Raw genomic sequence first — 18,738 nt, 5'->3', positions numbered from 1 at the left:
CATATCTTAAGATGTTTTATGTGACAGTGAAATTAGAATCATGTATTATATTATATTGATGCAGAAGCGGAAGTCTTTAGTCTTTAGACAGCAGTATCCAAAACAAATAGAATATTCAGTTCTTTGTGTGCAATAAATTTGAAATGAGCAGCAGTTAATAAATCACTGCAAAAACCTTGAGGACGCAATTTAGAGTGTCTGCGCCTCACTGATTGTCCATGCCAATTTATTTTGAAAACACAACAGCCAATAGGAAAACTCTAACCAGTCCCTCCAGGAAGCTGCAATTTTGCGATTGCAACAATTGACACAAATTCAGCCAATGGCGATGAATTCTGTATGACCTTGCAATTTTGTCCAGTCACCGCAATTTTTCTGCAAATTTCACAAATAATTGTACTTTCTTGTGAGTTCCAGCAAACATAGTCCAGTCCCCTCCACACAAAAATCATACTTGTGTCTAAATGTATCAACTCAATGTTTTTATTTACTATTTTTGTATTTTTATTTTTTTTATTTTGTCACAGGTACTGAAGAGATTTATCATAGTTTATCATAGTTACTGACATTTATCAACACTCTGTGCACTTATATTTTTTTTTTTATAATTAGGTAATTTTGTTTTGCTGGTTTTAAGTTTGCACTCCAAAAAGATTTTGCTTCTTTGTGGAATACCCCAAAAGTGAGTATATTTTGTGAGAAATTTTGTAATCTTGAGCCTTTTTGGTAAGCTCAGATAGAACACCCACACTTAGTATAGTTTCATTCTCCCTTTGCCATTTATTTTTATTTATTATTTAAAAAACAACTTTTTTTTGCAATTTTCACTTGTTCCAGCCTTTTTGTTTTTCTTTTTTTTTGCAAAAGGCACCTAAAACATTGCAACATGTATTACAGTTTTTTAGAAAAAATGCAATAACATCAGGAATTGTAGGCCACAACAATCCCCCAAAAAGCCTGCGAAATCCTGGAGGGACTGTCCAATATTTGACTGACATATCGTATGACTTCATCCCTCAGTAAATCAGGAACAAACATTCCTGTTTAAAGGGCTGGCCCCACTTGGCAAACAGAACACGCCAGGTAGTTTGCAACACAGAACCATTTGGGATGTTGTACTTAGAAACTGTTTGGAAAAGAGCAGGCACTTTCAAAAAATATTTGGCAGGTGATTGAATGAACCAACTGTCTATTATATGTAACACGGTCTAACTTCAACCAGTCAGATCAAACTCTTGCCAAAGCCAGTAGGGAGAAGAGTGGAAACATCTTTTCCCTCGAGAAAAGTCATCAGTGCTGTTCTTTGCTCTTCTTTCGATGAAAAAAATACTTGACTGCATTTGAAATTAGATTGTACTACAGCAGTCTATCACTATGTGCACTATAACACAACACCAACTGCAAGTCAAAGCTATCAGTTTCTTATGGATTCAATAAAATACATGCCACTGCATAAAGGAATAAATCAAATAAGTCATAGTCCAAACCAGACAAAGTAGCTGAGCTTTCCCCTGGAAAAGAATTGTTGAAAATGCTTGATGTTTTAAGTCAGAACCTACGCAGAGCTAATGAGGCTGTGTTTGTGCCAGGTCATTGGGTTTACAGGTTGAGGTTCAGGTCTACCCAAGACCTTTACTGAGAGGTTCCACTGGTACAGCAGGTAGCTAAGTGCCTTGCTCAGCACCATCTTGGTTGTTGAAAGAATAATTGTCAGGGTTGAAAACAAACTTTCTCAAATATTGAAATATTCTCATTTTAAATTTCTTTTTTTATTATTTTCTTTTATTCCAATACTTAAACAAAAGCCTCATAATGTAGCTGAAGATATATTGAAATATATTCAATTACTCAACCTGTTAACTTTGCACTGGTTCAGAGGTTGACAAAGATATTCTGTGTCTATAAGTAATACATTTTTCTGTATGGCCAACTTTTGATTAGTCCAGACTTTCACTGTAATCCACTGAAACAATAACATTTCAGATACAGCTAATGGTAGCCGAGAATTTGGACTTTCCCTCCTCAAAGTTCCTTGCCCACAGAGCCTACATGCCTGGCTGCACATAAATATTAGCTCATAAAGTCAAGCCTGCTGAAGGCAATTTCTTTCCATTTTGCATGAGTTATCATAAGTAATAGAAACATTTACATTTATTTTATGACAGGGTTATTGGCAAAATCACTATTATTATACATAAATAATCAACTGGAGAACAGACAGAGATCACAATGGCTCTGTTGCCACTCAACTTAATAGACCTAATATAGACCCATAAAGCTTCAACTACAGAACAAGTTGTGTCCAGAGTTCACGTTCAGGAAGTAGTTGGCTGTCTGGCTGCATCTACATGCACATTGGCTCTCCTTGGCCTAAAAGCAACATGTTCATGCCCCCTGACATTGGGTTTTCCAAAGACTTTGTTGAAGGTACATGGACAAACTTACAAATCATGATACTGTATCCAACCTGGCTGCAGAGCATTAACTCTCTCCCTGCCAGCATTCTTTAAAAAAATAATAATATAATTCACTGATTTTCCAGCACCCACAGAATATTCAGTTTTATATATCAAAATAAAGAACAAATCTTCTAGTTTCAGACACAAAAGCGTTCTGTTTGAGCTTTCTTCATTCTTTTTTATAAGCAGTTTAGTGTTGGTTGGTTGCATCAAAAAAATCACTTTTCAGACAAAAAAATGAGAAACTGCATTTTTATGAAAGAGACATTTTTAAGCAGAATATCGACTTCATATTATGTAGTGACATTACTGTCACCAGTGTGGCTAACATTAGCTGTGTGTGTCCCCTGCCTGAAACACTCTGTCCATGAGGTCGGGGTCTGGAGTGCTGTCTGACCTGGCTGTGATACAAATCCCAGGGGCTGTGGTGTGAGCAGCCTTGCTGTGTCCCAGCTACTGTGGAGGTCCGGGGACTGTAGCTCAGTGGCTGGGTTGCAGCACTCTCTGTCCCATGGATCTGCTGCTGAGCACTTATATTTTCATGCTAGATAACACCATCTTCTACTGCTGCTGCTCAATTCAAGGGACAATTTTTTTGTCAGATGATCTTTTACAGCGTCCATTACCTCCTGGCAGTGAAAACAGCAATTATACAGGGTGTCCATAAAGTCTCTTTGCAATTTAATAAATGCATTACAAAAGCAAATGAATAGACAAATCTGTGGAAATTATTACAAAATGAAAAGTAGATATTGAATTAATTTAATACACCTCTATATGGGCACCATTACTTGCACATCAAGACGGTTCTCGATTTCTTGCCATGTTTGATGTAGCATAGCCTCAACAATGGTGGCAATGGCATCAGTGATCTTTTGCTCCATGTGTGAAGCATGAATGTGATCAAAAACTTTGATAACCACTGAGTACATAAAACAAATCTGATTAACATATCTCATCAATTGCTTTTGATATAATTTTTTATACAGATATACACCCTGTATATCTCATCATTGGTGGAGCAAGAGTTCATGAGGTCCAACACTAATGTTTGACGACAGGACCTGGCTCACAGTCAATATTCCAGTCCATCCCAAAGGTGCTGGATGGGATTGAGGTCAGAGCTCTGTGCAGACTAGTGAAGTCCCTCCACCACACCAAACTGGGAGGACCATGTCTCTGTGGAGCTGGATTTGTGCATGGAAGCATTGTTATCTTGAAACAGGAAAGGGACAAACACAAGCTATTACCACAATGGTTGCAGCTCTCTATTGCCTGAAATATTACTAGTTGTTGTAGCAAATTAAAAATTAAATTAAAATGACCCTTAATTGGAATTAATGGGGTGTGTTCAAATCAGGATAAACTGTATTTCAGCCACGTCTATTCTATTCAATTTATAAAACTGAAATTCCCATTCACATATTTCTTTGTTCCCTTTCATATTTGATTAAATGTCATAACTTTATATGGTGACACTTAGCATTAGCATTTATCATACTATAAATTAGTTAATATTAACTAATACTACACCTATAAGTTACATACTTATATATTATCTGTCTGGTCATTTTTTTCACTATGTGCAAAGAAAGGCCTCAGAGAGATGGTACAACATACATTGGTTGTAGCAAAGCAGCAGCCATTATAGACAAAAAATGAAGCCACAAGTGCCTTAAGGCTAATAACCACGTCAGCACAATGTAGAATCCCAGAATTGAAATTTCCCATCTCCAATATCTGTTTTTCTCTATTTTCAATTACAATTCATGCTCTTAATTAGGGCCATGGCTATCACTGAGGACACTGAAATCATGTGCTCTAATTTTTTCTGGGGCAGGGGTCTACAACCTTTATGATCAAAAGAGCTATTTATTATTTAAAAAAAGAAGAAGAAAAGTCTGTCTGGAGCCACAACTATTAAATTCTCTCTTTTCCATTAAGACTTTTCTTTTTTGTTGTGGCATCCGTGGCAATTGGATATGGGTACTCAAGACAAACTATTTTTTGGTGTACAGGCTGCATATTTTTACACTGTAAAAAAGTTGAGACAAGTCAACATTTAAAGGCAAGGAACTGCAACACATTTTTGAGTTTTGAGGCCAACTTAAATTCTTGAGCTTTGAAATGAAAAGTTTTGCCAACCTATAATCTTTAGTTGAGGTAATCTACTTTTCTTCTTCAGATGTTCTTTAGATGAGCTGTAAACCTGAATTGTCTTTATTTTGGTGCCTGAAAATTGAATGTTTTTCATCGAAAATTGGAACTGGAAATTTTAACCATCATTAAAGTGATAGTTCACCCAAAAATGAAATTTCACTCAATATCTACTCACCCCTGTGCTGATGTGAGGATGGTTGAAGATCTCCAGTTCACAAAACACTGCCGGATCTTCAGCGGAAAACAGCGTTTTTAAATGTAAAAAAAGAACACAAAAAAACACAAAATGTCTCCATACTGCTCATGTGGTGTAATTCAAGTGTCCATAAGCTACAACAATAAAACAAAAAGACGCCTTTTACACCATGTTTTTAGCCTAAGTGTCAACTGTATCCTCTCAGACCTGATCCACATGCACACACTTGAAGCGGGTACACAGGCTCTCACTCAAGGGGTACGACACGAGATATATGAGATCTCGCAATACCTTCACATCTGTGTTTACATGCTACCTGGAAGCGACTCAGACAACAGAGAGAGATCTGCTCAGAAATAGTGACTTGTTACACGCAGAGTTACTTCACAAACTTTCAATAAAGAAGAAAATGTCTGAGGACTTCAACATAGAAGAGGAACATCTTTGCTGCAGCCACGATGCTTGGGTGAGAACCTGTGTACCCGCTTCAGGTGTGTGAACGAGGATCAGAACTGAGAGTAAAATGGCGTGTTTTTGGTCTTTTTATGTCACGGCTTACGGACACTTGAATTACACCACACGAGCAGTATGGAGACATTTTGTGTTTTTTTGTGTTCTTTTTTTACATTTTAAAACTGGTCACTATTCACTTCAATTGTACTGGATTTGGTTGCAGTGCTGTTTTCTGCTGAAGCTCCAGTGTTTTGTGAACTGGAGATTTTCAACCATCCTCACATCAGCACAGGGGTGAGTAGATATTGAGTGAAATTTCATTTTTGGGTGAACCGCTTTAACTTTCACTTCATAAATTTACTCAATAATTTTTTTAATACATTTTTTTGGGGTGTTCTAAAGCGCTAAGATTTGAGTTTATTCAAAGAAGGAAAGTACATTATCTCAATTTGGCAAAGTTTTTTCAAAATTCAAAAATATATTGCACTATGTTGCCTTTGAGTGTGAGTTTTCTCAACTACAACAATTATAAATGAAAATTAAAATAACTGTTATAGCCACATAATGTTTTTTCCAAAGCCACAGGGAGCCACTAGAGAGCAGCTAAAGAGCCGCATGTGGGTCCAGAGCCACAGGTTGTAGACCCCCGATCTAGGGAATTTGAGGTTTACATTCTACAATTAAAACATAAACATGGTGGATAAGCCTGATTCAGCCTAATGGCTGATTCCAGTATTTCAATATATCTCCACCATATTTGTGGAAAAAGCTTTGAAATAGCATTTCAAGCATCATGGAAATGTTGAGTTTACATGGTCATAATTTCCCAAAAATTTCTAATGAAGTTCCATGGAAAGAAGTGTAATTTGGTGCTAATTATAGGCACAGTAGAAGAAAAGTTAGAGTTGACTCTCCTAGTAGTAGTTTCTTTTCACAAATACAGTTTTAGGGGGGTTTGAGCCATGACTTCAGTTTTTCTAACATTGACCCCGATCTTCCTCTGATGGATTTCTTGATCGAGATTTGACAGTGCTTCATTATGCAGAAACCAAGTTGAGGGTTTTATCAAAAAAGTCCATATTTTTCCACTGTATATTTTTATGTAATTCATGGCATCAAACATCATATTCTATCCAGTTTTACATGATGAGCTCATTTATAAACCCTTTAAACAATATATGGACATATCTTTACATATGTTTATTTTGTTGTACGTTTTGTATGTGGACATTTTTGTTTCAATCTGATGACATGAAATATCTGAAAGTCACTAAGTCACATATCTGAAAATTCTCTTTCTCTCTCTGGACTGTGAGTCTGAGTGTGCAGCTACTTGGGTGCCAACTAGATTTGTAATCTCCAGTTTGAAAGGGCTTTACATGTCATGATTACTGAGGATGAACGAGGATTGTCAGGATATTTCAGTGAGTATAATAAAAGGCAAGGTTTACAGAGGATAACAGAAAAGATGTAATAAAGATATTTTGCTTTGAAACGTGAATGCTCTAAGTCCATTTTGTTCTGTTTGATAAAAGTGCATCTGCCAACCTGCTCAAGCATCTCCCTAATGTAATGTCAGTAAAAGAAGTAATGCAACTGGATGCATCAACTGACGAAACATTCATCTCCAAAACCAAAGAGTCTGACAAAATATTCTAAAAAGGTTCTCTTGACTGATCTCTTCTGAGAGCACTACCAAGACTTTATCATTGTGGGATGTAATATACATCACAAATGCATGGGCTCATAGAGTTTTGGATTTTGTAAAATTAGTTTAAAATTTGAAAGTTGTTATTGCCTTTTATTTCCATTGTGGTGATAATTTGATCAAAGAAATGAAGCTCAGCATAAATTCAATCAGGAGGACCACCTTTACGCTTCATTCAGCTGATTGTGGGCGTTCACTTTCCTCTCTACTAATTCAATCAGATTTTGCCATGGTCTCTTTTTGCTGCTGTCGAACTTTAAATCAGTTCTTTCTTTGCACTGACACTTGTCATTACAATCTCTGCAAATGACTTATGTTCTACTCACCTTGTGTTGCTTCTGGTTGTTGTTCTCTCAGCTGATGTCTGACTACGACCTTGACCCTCTGGAGGCTCCCAGCACTGGTTTACTCCCTTCTCCTTCATCTGTCAGCCAGTGTAGGAACACTCGCTTTTCTCGTGACAGCACTTCTTCAGACAAGACAGAGCTCCTATTATCCCAACTTCACGACCATGGCATCTCACCATCCTCAGACCACCCCCTCTCCCAGCGCTGGGAGTTGGTTGAACAAGTGTGCTGTGATCCCTCAGAGTATCCACTCCCCAGGAAAGAATCAGCTACTCCAATCGGCTCCCCCACTGCGCTCCATAGTTGTTTCCTACAATTCCTGCAGGAATCCAGGTCATGTCGCTGCCCTGTGCCCAGCTGTGCTGTTTTGGTCCTCTTCCTCCATGAGTTCTCTTCAGCCACTGATTCAGCCTCCCACTGACAAGAGAGGCCGCCGTGCAGTGTGTAAATAATGTTCCAATCTGTAACAATTTCAATGAAAACACCTGTAATTCCCAATGGCTATTTTTTCCACATCTGCAGCAGGCCAAAAGATGCACGCAGTCCATCTGCCCTTTACACTTCCCTGTTCTACAGAATCGTACCTGACCAGAAAACTGATGTGGTTCAAAGGCATTCTGAGTAGTCATCCATCTACTCCAATAAATGTTTACTCATTAACAGCAGAATTGTCTTCTCACCCTGATTCTGTGCTCGAGGATCACCTTCTCTCTGGCCTTTCTCAAGAGTTTTGGGTTGCGGTCCTCTCTTCTCCCCAAGTTATTAAAAATCTCCAGTTAGTAGTTAAAGAACCAGAAATAGTTTCCCAGTTGTTAGAGAAAGAGGTTAATAAATGTTACGTTATTGGCCCATTTCAGTCCTCCCCTTTTCCTGTGTCCGGCATAAGACCTATTGGCGTAGCCACAAGAAAATACTCTCTTCATTATGCCACTGTTGATATTCAATGTTATCAAATTAATTAAGCCAATGGATCCAGGTGCTTGACTTTTGGAAGCAGATATTACTGACGCATTTAAAATTGTCCCCATCCATCCTTCCAAGTGGAATCTGTTCAGCATCAAGAGGGATTCAATGTGTTATTTTGCCTTGCATCTCACTTTTAGCTGCAGAAGCAGCCCAGGCATATTCAACCTACTGTTAAAGGCACTTTGCTGGATCCTGTTAAACAAGGTCCGAGTCCCCTCCATCCTCCATCTACTGGACAGTTTCCTTCTGATAGATCCCCTTCATGATGGCTCAGGTTCTTCGCTGTCTAAATTAAAACACTGTTCTCAAGCTCTCTGCATTCCTCTGTCAGATGAGAAAACTCCAGGTCCAGCCTTGCACCAAGTGTTCCTTGGCATCACTCTAGACTCCATTGAGATAAAAGCATCCCTCTCAGTAAAGAAGCGCATTCATGATATCACAAAATCCTTCTGCACTACCAAAAACATTAAAGTTACTCTCCCTCCCTGGGCATGTCAACTTCACCATATGCGTTGTCCCTCAGTGTTGTTCCTTCCACTCATGGCTCCTGGATATGGTGTCCTCCTCCATCTGTGAGTTTTGTTTTTTTTTCAAGGGCAGTGGTTCGTGAGCCACTGGCCTTTACCAGCCTTGATGTATCTTCTGTGCTGTTTGAGATTTCTCCTATCACAGTGGCATGCCAGGTCTGGGGCTTGCATTGGAAGCATAAGCACATCCCTAACAGAGTGTCACAGACCCATGAGGGTCTTGGTATCACTGTTTGAGAACCACTGCACTAAATCATTCCACTCGATTCTGCATTGTTGTGTTGGAATGCTCTGAATTGCTGATGGACACAGTATTAATCCACTGAATCACACACAGAAAATCTGTACATGTACCCATTTAAGAAGAGGGTTTGTTACAGATTATTTTAACCAAGGTGCTTTTTTCATGTGACTGTGCTGTAAACAACAAATGTCTGTGAACAAACAGCAGTGTCATGTGTGCTGCAAAGTGAAATTGTAGCCTCTGGAAACAGTGCACAAACAAAGCTAATGGTAAAACTAGAGCACCATGTCAGACTGAGTAGCACACTCCAGTGCACAGGATACAGTGTGAGCAGAGAGGAGATGAAGCATTTTATTCTCACTCTTCACCCTTTGTGCCCAGCTGGAAGGATGGGCTAATGAGGACAAGAAGAGGACAACGTGTGCAGAAAATGAGGACTTCCCCCTCCTCTCATTAATTCTTATTGTCACCATGGCTACATAACCAAACAAGTGCTGTATCCAAAATAATGTTGACTCATTCCCTGCTGCCTATTTAACACACTTAATAGTGGGATGGGGTGTCACGTGGGATGGAGTCCGGTATGGCTGTGTAGTAGAGAGCTCTGCAGGGCTGAGCACGATATACCCCTCTAAAGGTATTAAATGTTGTCATAAAATACCCAAATAGAAGTTTAACACTAATTGGAACAACTCGGGAACATGCCTGACAGGAAGCCAACCACGCGAGGGGAGAAGAAAGATGGAAAAGAGGTGGCTTCGTCGGAGGAACAGGCTGATGTAGCCACTGAGCTAGCTAGCATCAAGACCATGCTGCAAGGTATCACGACTGATATAGGTGGAGTGATAGAGAGTTTGGTTTGTCTGCAGACCACGGTTCAACAGCTTGGAGGAAGATTCACTGAGGCTGAAACTCGCATCTCCAACTTGGAAGATGGATGTTACGCGAGGGAGAAAACGGTTAGGCAGGTCGGGAAAACTGTGGACCAACTTCAGGAGAGAGTCAATTATTTGGAGGACGCAGAACGCCGGAATAACGTTTGCATAATTGGTGTCGTGGAAAACGCAGAGGCAGGGGATATGGAGACGTTTGTGCGTACACTGTTGGATGGATGCCTGGGCATGGAAGTTGGCGGGGGCCTTGAAATTGAAAGAGCACACAGATGCGGACCTAAACCAAACACAGAAGCAAGATTCAGCGGGCACATCCTGGTTAAATTTCTCCGGTTTAGCGCGAGAGAGGCGGTGCTGCGTGCCGCACGTGAGAAGGGAAACACCGAGTGGAAGGGCCAGCGCATCTATTTCAGCCAGGACTTATCCAGAGACACACTACAGAAGCGCAAAAAATATGATGAAGTCAAACGCCAACTCCGGAGCATGAAGGATGTGTCATATGCAATGTTGTATCCAGACACACTGAGGATCACAGTAAATAACAAGCGTCATCTTTTCACTACACCTGCGGAGGCAAAGGCTTTCATCTCCACATTACGCTGACATTGGCTTGAGCCACCAGACTGCCACTAGAATGAGATAGAAGGCAAGACACCCCCCTGAAGCACTGGATTTCAACATATATGGTGTAGTATTGATCTATGGACCAAAAGACAAAAGTTGTAGGTGAAAAATGGTTTTCCCCCACACCCGTAGGACTTCTTCATAATTACTTGAGGACACAATATCCCACATGACTGTTTAGGGTTTTATAATGTCTGCACAGTATAATGTTTTAAGTTTTACTCAAGTTAAGCCTGGAATATATATTTTGTATTCAAAAATGGGTCAAAGACAGGCTGATATTATTTGGACATTTTGGTGACTACTAACAATACAGTGCAGACTTGTATATTATGGATGAGTGCCTCAACTGGATCATTTTTTATTTATTATTTTATTTATTTATTTATTCCCATGATGTTTGGTTATTGGTGTGGGGTTAAGATAACTAAATAACGAAGTAGCCTATTTAACTTATACAGGAAAGGGGTATTGAGTAATATTGAGATAAAGAAAATATTGATGGATTTAAGTTATTCTATAGTGGCTGCTTGAGATGCCCAAATATAAGGGTATAAAATGTATATTAGAAGAGGGGTTAAGGAGTGCTTAGCAGCCAGGCACTTATAGTCTCACGGACCTATTATGGTCGGTTGTTTCTTTTTTTGTTGCTGTTTTTTTAAGGTTCCAAATGACAGTAAACCTGGACAGGTTGGTTAGGTTGGTCTCTTGGTTGCTGGTATTTTTTGCTTTATATTTTATTGTTCTTTTTATTTATTTTCATGATTCATTAGCACATCTTCATTTCTCTGGTTATTCATCACAACGAGCATACATTATAAACATAAAGCAATTTATAACATGACAGGAACATTAAAAATAGTTACTTGGAATGTAAAGGGAGCTAACCTAGCCACGAAAAGGAAAAAACTTATGATGTATCTTAAGCAAAAGAGGGCGGATATCGCCTTTCTACAAGAGACGCATTTAGACACAACAGAATCAAAAAAGCTACAGAGGGACTGGATTGGTCAGATTTTTTGCAGTACATTCTCATCCAATAAGCAAGGGGATATTATTTTGATTCACAAAACTGTGACCATTAAAGTGTATGACCAGAAATCAGATACAGAGGGAAGATGGGTTGCAATTGATGTAGACCTAATGGGCAGGAGATGTTCATTAGTAAATATATATGCCCCTAACACAGACTCTCCAGAGTTTTTCTATAACCTACATGCAGTAATACAGAGTATGGGAAATACTGATATTATAATTGGAGGCGATTTCAATCAAGTAAGGCATAATACATTAGATAGATCAGGCAATGCGGGTAGAGCTAGGAATATTCAGAAATCCCAGATAGCTATCGATACTATTTCAGAGGAACTTAGTCTTGTTGATGTATGGAGGCTCATGCATCCTCAGGAGAAGGAATATACCTTTTTTTCTAATCCCCATGCATCATATTCCAGGATCGATTACTTTTTGATATCAAAGCAACTTGTACCAATGGTGGAGCAGACTTCTACTGGTAATATTGTTATTACTGATCATGGCCCTGTAGATATGACTCTGAGATTTAAGAGTGAGAGTAAGGGGCGTTCTACCCGTTGGAGATTGAATACATCTCAGCTCCAAAATGAAAATTCATGTCAGTTTATACGACAACAAATATTAGGTTATTGGGAAATTAATGAGGGTACAGTGAATGATCCAGGTGTAGTATGGGATGCTTTTAAGGCATATTTAAGGGGTAGGTTAATACAATATTCATCATTCATCATCATTTCTAAAAAAAAAACAGGCATCTGATCAACTTTCTAAATTAGAAACACAAATAAAAGACCTAGAGAGGGAATACGCAGATACAAGAGACCAGAATTTATTGGCTAATTTAGCAAGGCAAAATTTGAATTAAACACTATTATGCAGAGAAAAGCAGAATTCTCATTATTAAAGTGTAGGCAAAAATATTATGAACAGGGTGAAAGGGCAGGGAAATTATTGGCCCAAAGGGTGAAACAACAAGAAGCTCAAACTTTGATCTCGGCAATACAGAATGAGAAAGGGGAAATCTTAACAGATACTATAGAAATAAATAATGCTTTCCAATTATACTATCAAAAATTATATACATCACAGGATTCTTGGGATAGGAGTGAATTTCAAAATTTTCTGTGTAGGACTACTTTACCGGCACTAACTGAATTGGCTAGAGAGAGGCTGGGGGCATGCATCACACTGGGGGAGGTTCAACAAGCGATTAGATGTCTCAGTGCTGGGAAGTCTCCAGGGGGGGATGGATTTCCCACAGACTTTTATAAGTCATTTTCTGACCTGTTGGCCCCAGGACTTCTCACTGTTTTTCAGGATGCGTTTCACAGAGGAAGCCTGCCGGAGAGTATGCAGAATGCAATAATAACATTGATACATAAGAAGGGCAAAGACCCACAGTATTGTGGGAGCTATAGACCAGTATCTTTAATTAATGTGGATGCCAAGATTTTGGCCAAGATATTGGCGTTAAGACTAGAAGTGTGCCTCCCTACCTTGATCCACCCTGATCAGGTGGGATTTGTTAAGGGACGGTCCTCAGCTTATAATTTGCGTAGACTGCTACATTTGGTATGGCAAACGAGGAACAACATGGAACCGGTGGTGGCTTTCTCTCTGGACGCAGAGAAAGCTTTTGATAGAGTAGAATGGGAGTATTTATTTGCAACTCTTGAGAAGTTTAATGTGGGTGATGTATATATTAAATGGGTGAAATTGTTGTATAGAAGTCCAGAGGCAGCTGTCTTCACAAATGGGAATATTTGTAACCCTTTTAGACTATCATATGGGACCCGACAGGGTTGTCCCCTTTCTCCCTTGATCTTTGCCTTGGCTTTGGAACCCTTGGCCTCAGCAATTAGGAACTATATTGATATTAAAGGCATTGTTTCAGGGCAAAAAGAACATAAACTTTTATTATATGCGGATGATATCCTATTACTGTCAAGTAACCCAGAAATTGCAGTACCTCATATTTTATCCATGATTAGTTCTTTTTCTCGTATATCAGGTTACAAGATCAGCTGGTCAAAATCTGAAGCAATGCCTTTGTCTAAAATATGCCCTCCCAGTATTCGCAATAATTGGCAATTTAAATGGCTCCCATCTGGGCTGGTCTATTTGGGGATCATGATTACCCCAGGATTAAAAGATGTAATGAATTTAAATCTACTGCCCCTTATCCAAAAAACTGAAAGTAATTTACAAAACTGGTCAAAATTAAGTTTATCATTAATTGGAAAAATAAATTTAGTGAAGACGATTACAATACCATGGATTAATTATATAACAAGCATGCTGCCTTTGGACTTCCCTCCCTCCCTTCTGTCTAGATTTAATAGGGCCATAGGTGGCTTCTTGTGGATGGGGAAAAAGCCTGCTTTTAATAAAAAGAAATTATATGCATCAGTAGAGGAGGGAGGTCTAGGATGCCCAAGAATAGATTGGTATCACCATGCCTTCAGTCTCAGTTAGCTCTCTAAGTCAAATATGTCAGAGGTTTGTGCTCCTGCCTGGGTGGCAATAGAGAAAGAGTTGATAGAGCCCTTCTCAGTGCAAGCTTTCCTCACCCAGGTAGGAAGTGATGTACCTTATAGAAACCCTGTGTTGGCATTTTCTCGAGAAAGTTGGAGATGGGCCCACCAGGCGTGCAATTTGAACTATTACCACACTATGAGATCATCAATATGGTATAATAAGTCATTGAAAATTAACAAAAAATCAGTCATGTGGGAAAATTGGGTGAAGGCAGGGGTAAGGTTATTGGAAGATGTATTTGACGAGAAACACTTAATCTCCTTTGAACAATGTATCTCTAAATATGACATCCTCAGCAAAGATTTTTGGAAGTTCCTTCAGTTAAGGAGCTGTATTACAACAGCAGATAGAAAGGTCAAATTTGCACCTGTCTCCTGTATTCAAGAGTTATGGCGATAAGGCTGGAAGCTTAGAGGAGGGACATCCAGATTTTATGACATGTTTAGAAGACATCAACCCCCAAACTACGAAGGTATTAAGTTAGCATGGGAAAAAGACCTTGGGGCACCTATTGACAGAGAGGTCTGGGATGAAACAATTAGGTCCTGGTACACTATAGCCCGAGACATGCAGACACGGCTCATTTTATTTAGAATATTGAATAGGAACTATTGGACTCCAGCAAAAATGTCTAGGTTGGGACTTAGGGAGAATGATAAATGTTGGAGATGTGAGAAGGAAAGGGGTACATTGGTACATATGTTCTATGAATGTGAGATGGTGCATAACCTCTGGGTGGCTGTCATTCAATGTATCAATAAAGTACTGAAGGCGGAGTTCAGAGAGGGGCCAGCTTTATGTATTTTGGGTATTTTGCCGAGGAAATCTGGCCTATCCACACAAATACACACATGGGTGAAATTAGCTCTTGCAACAGGAAACAGGGTTGTCTTGAGACACTGGAAGTCAAACGAAAAGATCAGCTTTAAGGAATGGAGAGATGAACTAACCAAGATAGCTTCTTTTGAACAACTTGTTTGTAAGATTAATAATAATCTGGATTTATTTTTGAAGGTATGGGCTCCTTATTTGGAAATGATTAGATAGTGATGATCATAATGGCTAATATTTGTGCACTCCCCATATATCTTATATCTATGTAACTGTCAAGAAAGGGCACATTACTATTTATCTTTACATGTACTTTATTTTATTTTCAGTCTCTTAAGTTTTTTATTTTTTTCTTATTTAGCTTGTTACTGTCAGGTTTGTTTATTTTTCTTAAAATGCTGACTTCATCTTCTTTGCAATGCTTATATTTAGACACTGGTTGTGTATTTGCATTTATAATGAAAAGTCAATAAAAAGTTAAATGACAAAAAATTGTTTAGTCAATAGTGAGCAGTCAGTTCAGATTTCAGACTTGCTGATCATCATAATTTTGTGTCATCACTGACAGCTGTATAGCTGAATGGTGATGATTTTGGCATCTGTAAAAGGCATTGTATTGTCGGATTGCTTTACGCTCCTGCTTACCTGCTTTACACTCATATCCACACTGCATGTGTTCTCTCTTGAGCTCTCAGTGGGTGCGTTCACTAATTCTGCTGTCAGTGTTAGCTGCACAGACCCTTCCCTCCATCTGTATTTTTTTTTTCTCATGTTTTGCTGTGCTTGGGACGTCCCTGGGCTTCAGCCTGTTTGGCAGCAGTGTTTAGCCCCCAGCCAATACAACACACAGGGTGTGAGGTCAGAGCACTATAAAAACATAGTGACTAATGTTTACAGTGCATTCTGCCTCCTTGCACTGCTGTCTGTCTGCAAGTACTTAACTGCTGTGAAACAATTACAAAGTAACATTTTATTTCCCTGAGTCACTGCTTTGTTCTCATTATCGGTGTTCTTTCTCCTTATTCACACGCTATGTCTCTCACCCTCACTCAGTTGTGAGTCGTGTAGGGTGGGGCCAACTTTGATTTAAACATTGGGCCTCATACAAGAACATTTTCCTATTCTTATCTTAAATTTCTTTTACTTTTGTGATACAAACATTCTTAACTTAAGATATCTGTGTAAATGATCTGCCTGTGTCTATCTGAGTGCATGTATGTGAGACTTAGCATACTTTACACCCCAGTAATATCATATAAGGCTATGCTTTCTGCCCCATATGTCAGGAAGTGTTAATTCATGAAAATTGCATCTAAAATTAATAATAACTTTAATTGGAGTTCACATCCTGCTTTCAGAGATTCTTAAAGTAAAGTCTGCCATTTTAACAGCATCAGCAGTGAAATTAAAAGACCTGTTAAAGCAAAGAAACAGGAAAAGCAAGTGCTGTAATGCTGTGTAAATGGAGGGTCAGACTGTCACTGAAATAAAGAAGAAACATCTCGATATGAAAATGACTTCAAAGAAAAAAACGACTTGCCACAATAAGGGCAATCAATGACTGCAGCGGGCAGAGGGGGCCAAGGGGAAGTTTTCATCATGGGGACAGAGGACAGAGTGACGATGTTGCATGACGATGAACAGCAACTTCATAAACTGCATGTGAAGATATACAGCCAATAATACACCTGACAGGAGGTTGTAACACAATATAACAATATAACAGCCCATAAACATAATAAACCACAAGCGTTATGCAAATCTGTGGCTTTTAATGTAATAATCCCACAAAAGTAAAAAAAAAAATACTGGTACATTTGTGGGAAGGTGAAAATCTTCAGCTTCCAAAACTATAACAACTTCCCACAAATGGGTGTGAAACAGCTCATTAGAAAATATCACAGGTTTGGGCAGAGCGTGTCAAAACATGTCAAAGCAGTGCTCTGAGTAAGTTATGAATAACTTACAGAAACATTAGCCCACTTGTTCAGCACCACGGACAGTGCACTGACAGGCAGATAGCAGAGACTCTGACAGGCTGAAAAGTCTCTTTTCTTAGTCTCTTAAGAACATTCAGTTCAAGTTCAGGGTGGATGCGTGAAGGTCTTAAAAAACCCTAACCCACACATCACTACTTTGGACGTGGCCTATTCTTGTGTAGGTTCTTGACTGTTTAGATTGATCAAGTGTTGATATAATTAACCCCATCATATCACATCTACAAACCTTTTTGCTGACAATTAAACTTCAATCTTTAGAAAGAATAAAAGATTACAAAATGTCTGAATGAATTTAGTGCAAAAGAAAGTGATTTAATAATCTGTGAACCTTTTAAATAAAATATGTTTGCATATCAAAAGCCAAAAACCTGAATATGTATTTATACCAATCGGCCATAACATTATGACCATCAAAACAGCCCTGACTTGTCGAGGTCTGGACTCCACTAGACCTCTGAACGTGTGCTGTGGTATCTGGCACCAAGACCCTCAAACCATTCCTGAACCATTTTTACAGTGTGGCATGGTGCATTACCCTGCTGACAGAGGCCACTGCCATTAGGGCATACTGTTTCCAAGAAGGCGTGTATTTGGTCTGCAACAATGTTTAGGTAGATGGTAAATGTTTAAACTAATATCTACATGAATGGCAGGACCCAAGGTTCCCCTGCAGAACATTGCTCAAAGCATCACACTGCCTCCGCCAGCTTGCCATCATCTCATAGTGCATCCTGGTACCATGTCTTTCCCAGGTAGGCAATGTGCAAGCACCTGCCCGTCCACGTGATGTAAAAGAAAACATGATCCATCAGACCAGGCCACCTTCTTCCATTCCTCCGTGGTCCAGTTCTGATGCTCACGTGTCCATAAACAGAGAGAGCAAGAGCGAGAGAGAGAGAGAGAGAGAGAGAGAGAGAGAGAGACTTAGGGCCCTATCTTACACCTGGCTCAAAACTGTTGTGCTGCTGGTGTTTCTATCTTGTGCCATTTTTGCCATGTCTGCAAGATAGCAAATGCACTTCCACCGAAGGCGTGGCCCGGTGGGGCATTTGCTATCTTGTGCTCGGTACATTGGAATAAAAACCACTTGCACTTTAGACCAGCTTAAACCTGGTCGAAGCACAAAGTCTGTGGTCTTTCAGCACAAGATAGCACCCGGCATGTTTGGCTGAAACACACACATCTGCACAATCACAAAACACCTTCATTTATGGTCATTCTCTTCCTCACACAGGAGTGTGGATTAGTAAAGTGTTACCTGAACATATCAAGTGTAAATATTGAAGTTAAAAGCATTGGCTGAGGCGCACACACATCTCCACAATCACAGAACACTTTTCATTAATGTTAAACAGTCGTGCTTGAGTGTGTGTCTTTAAAGATAAACTCACTAATAAGGAAGAAGAAATTATTTTTTTATTATAAGGCCTAATAAATCTGAACAGACCTGCAAAATGCGCACAAATCACAGCTGTCAGATTATCTTTATCAGATGAGTCAGCATAACAGCTGGAGCAGCTGTAGTGTTTGTGTCTGCATGTTTGTTTTAATCCAGAAAAATAATGGTTAAACAATTATGATCTATAACATACAAAATATACAGGACACTATATTTGACCACAGGAGTCCAGCCCAACCTGAGAGAAAAATATGTGCTTCTATCTGAGCTGGTTGGATAGATCCTTGTGTAATTTTGGGCACTTCAAATTTAAGAAACTCTCTCTGATTGTTTCACAGCGGGTCAGAGGAGTGAGGAT

This window comes from Lutjanus erythropterus, chromosome 6 (genome assembly GCF_056507025.1).
Source record: "Lutjanus erythropterus isolate fLutEry1 chromosome 6, fLutEry1.hap2, whole genome shotgun sequence".
Lineage (NCBI taxonomy): Eukaryota > Metazoa > Chordata > Actinopteri > Lutjaniformes > Lutjanidae > Lutjanus > Lutjanus erythropterus.
Note: the sequence above shows the minus strand (reverse complement) of the source record.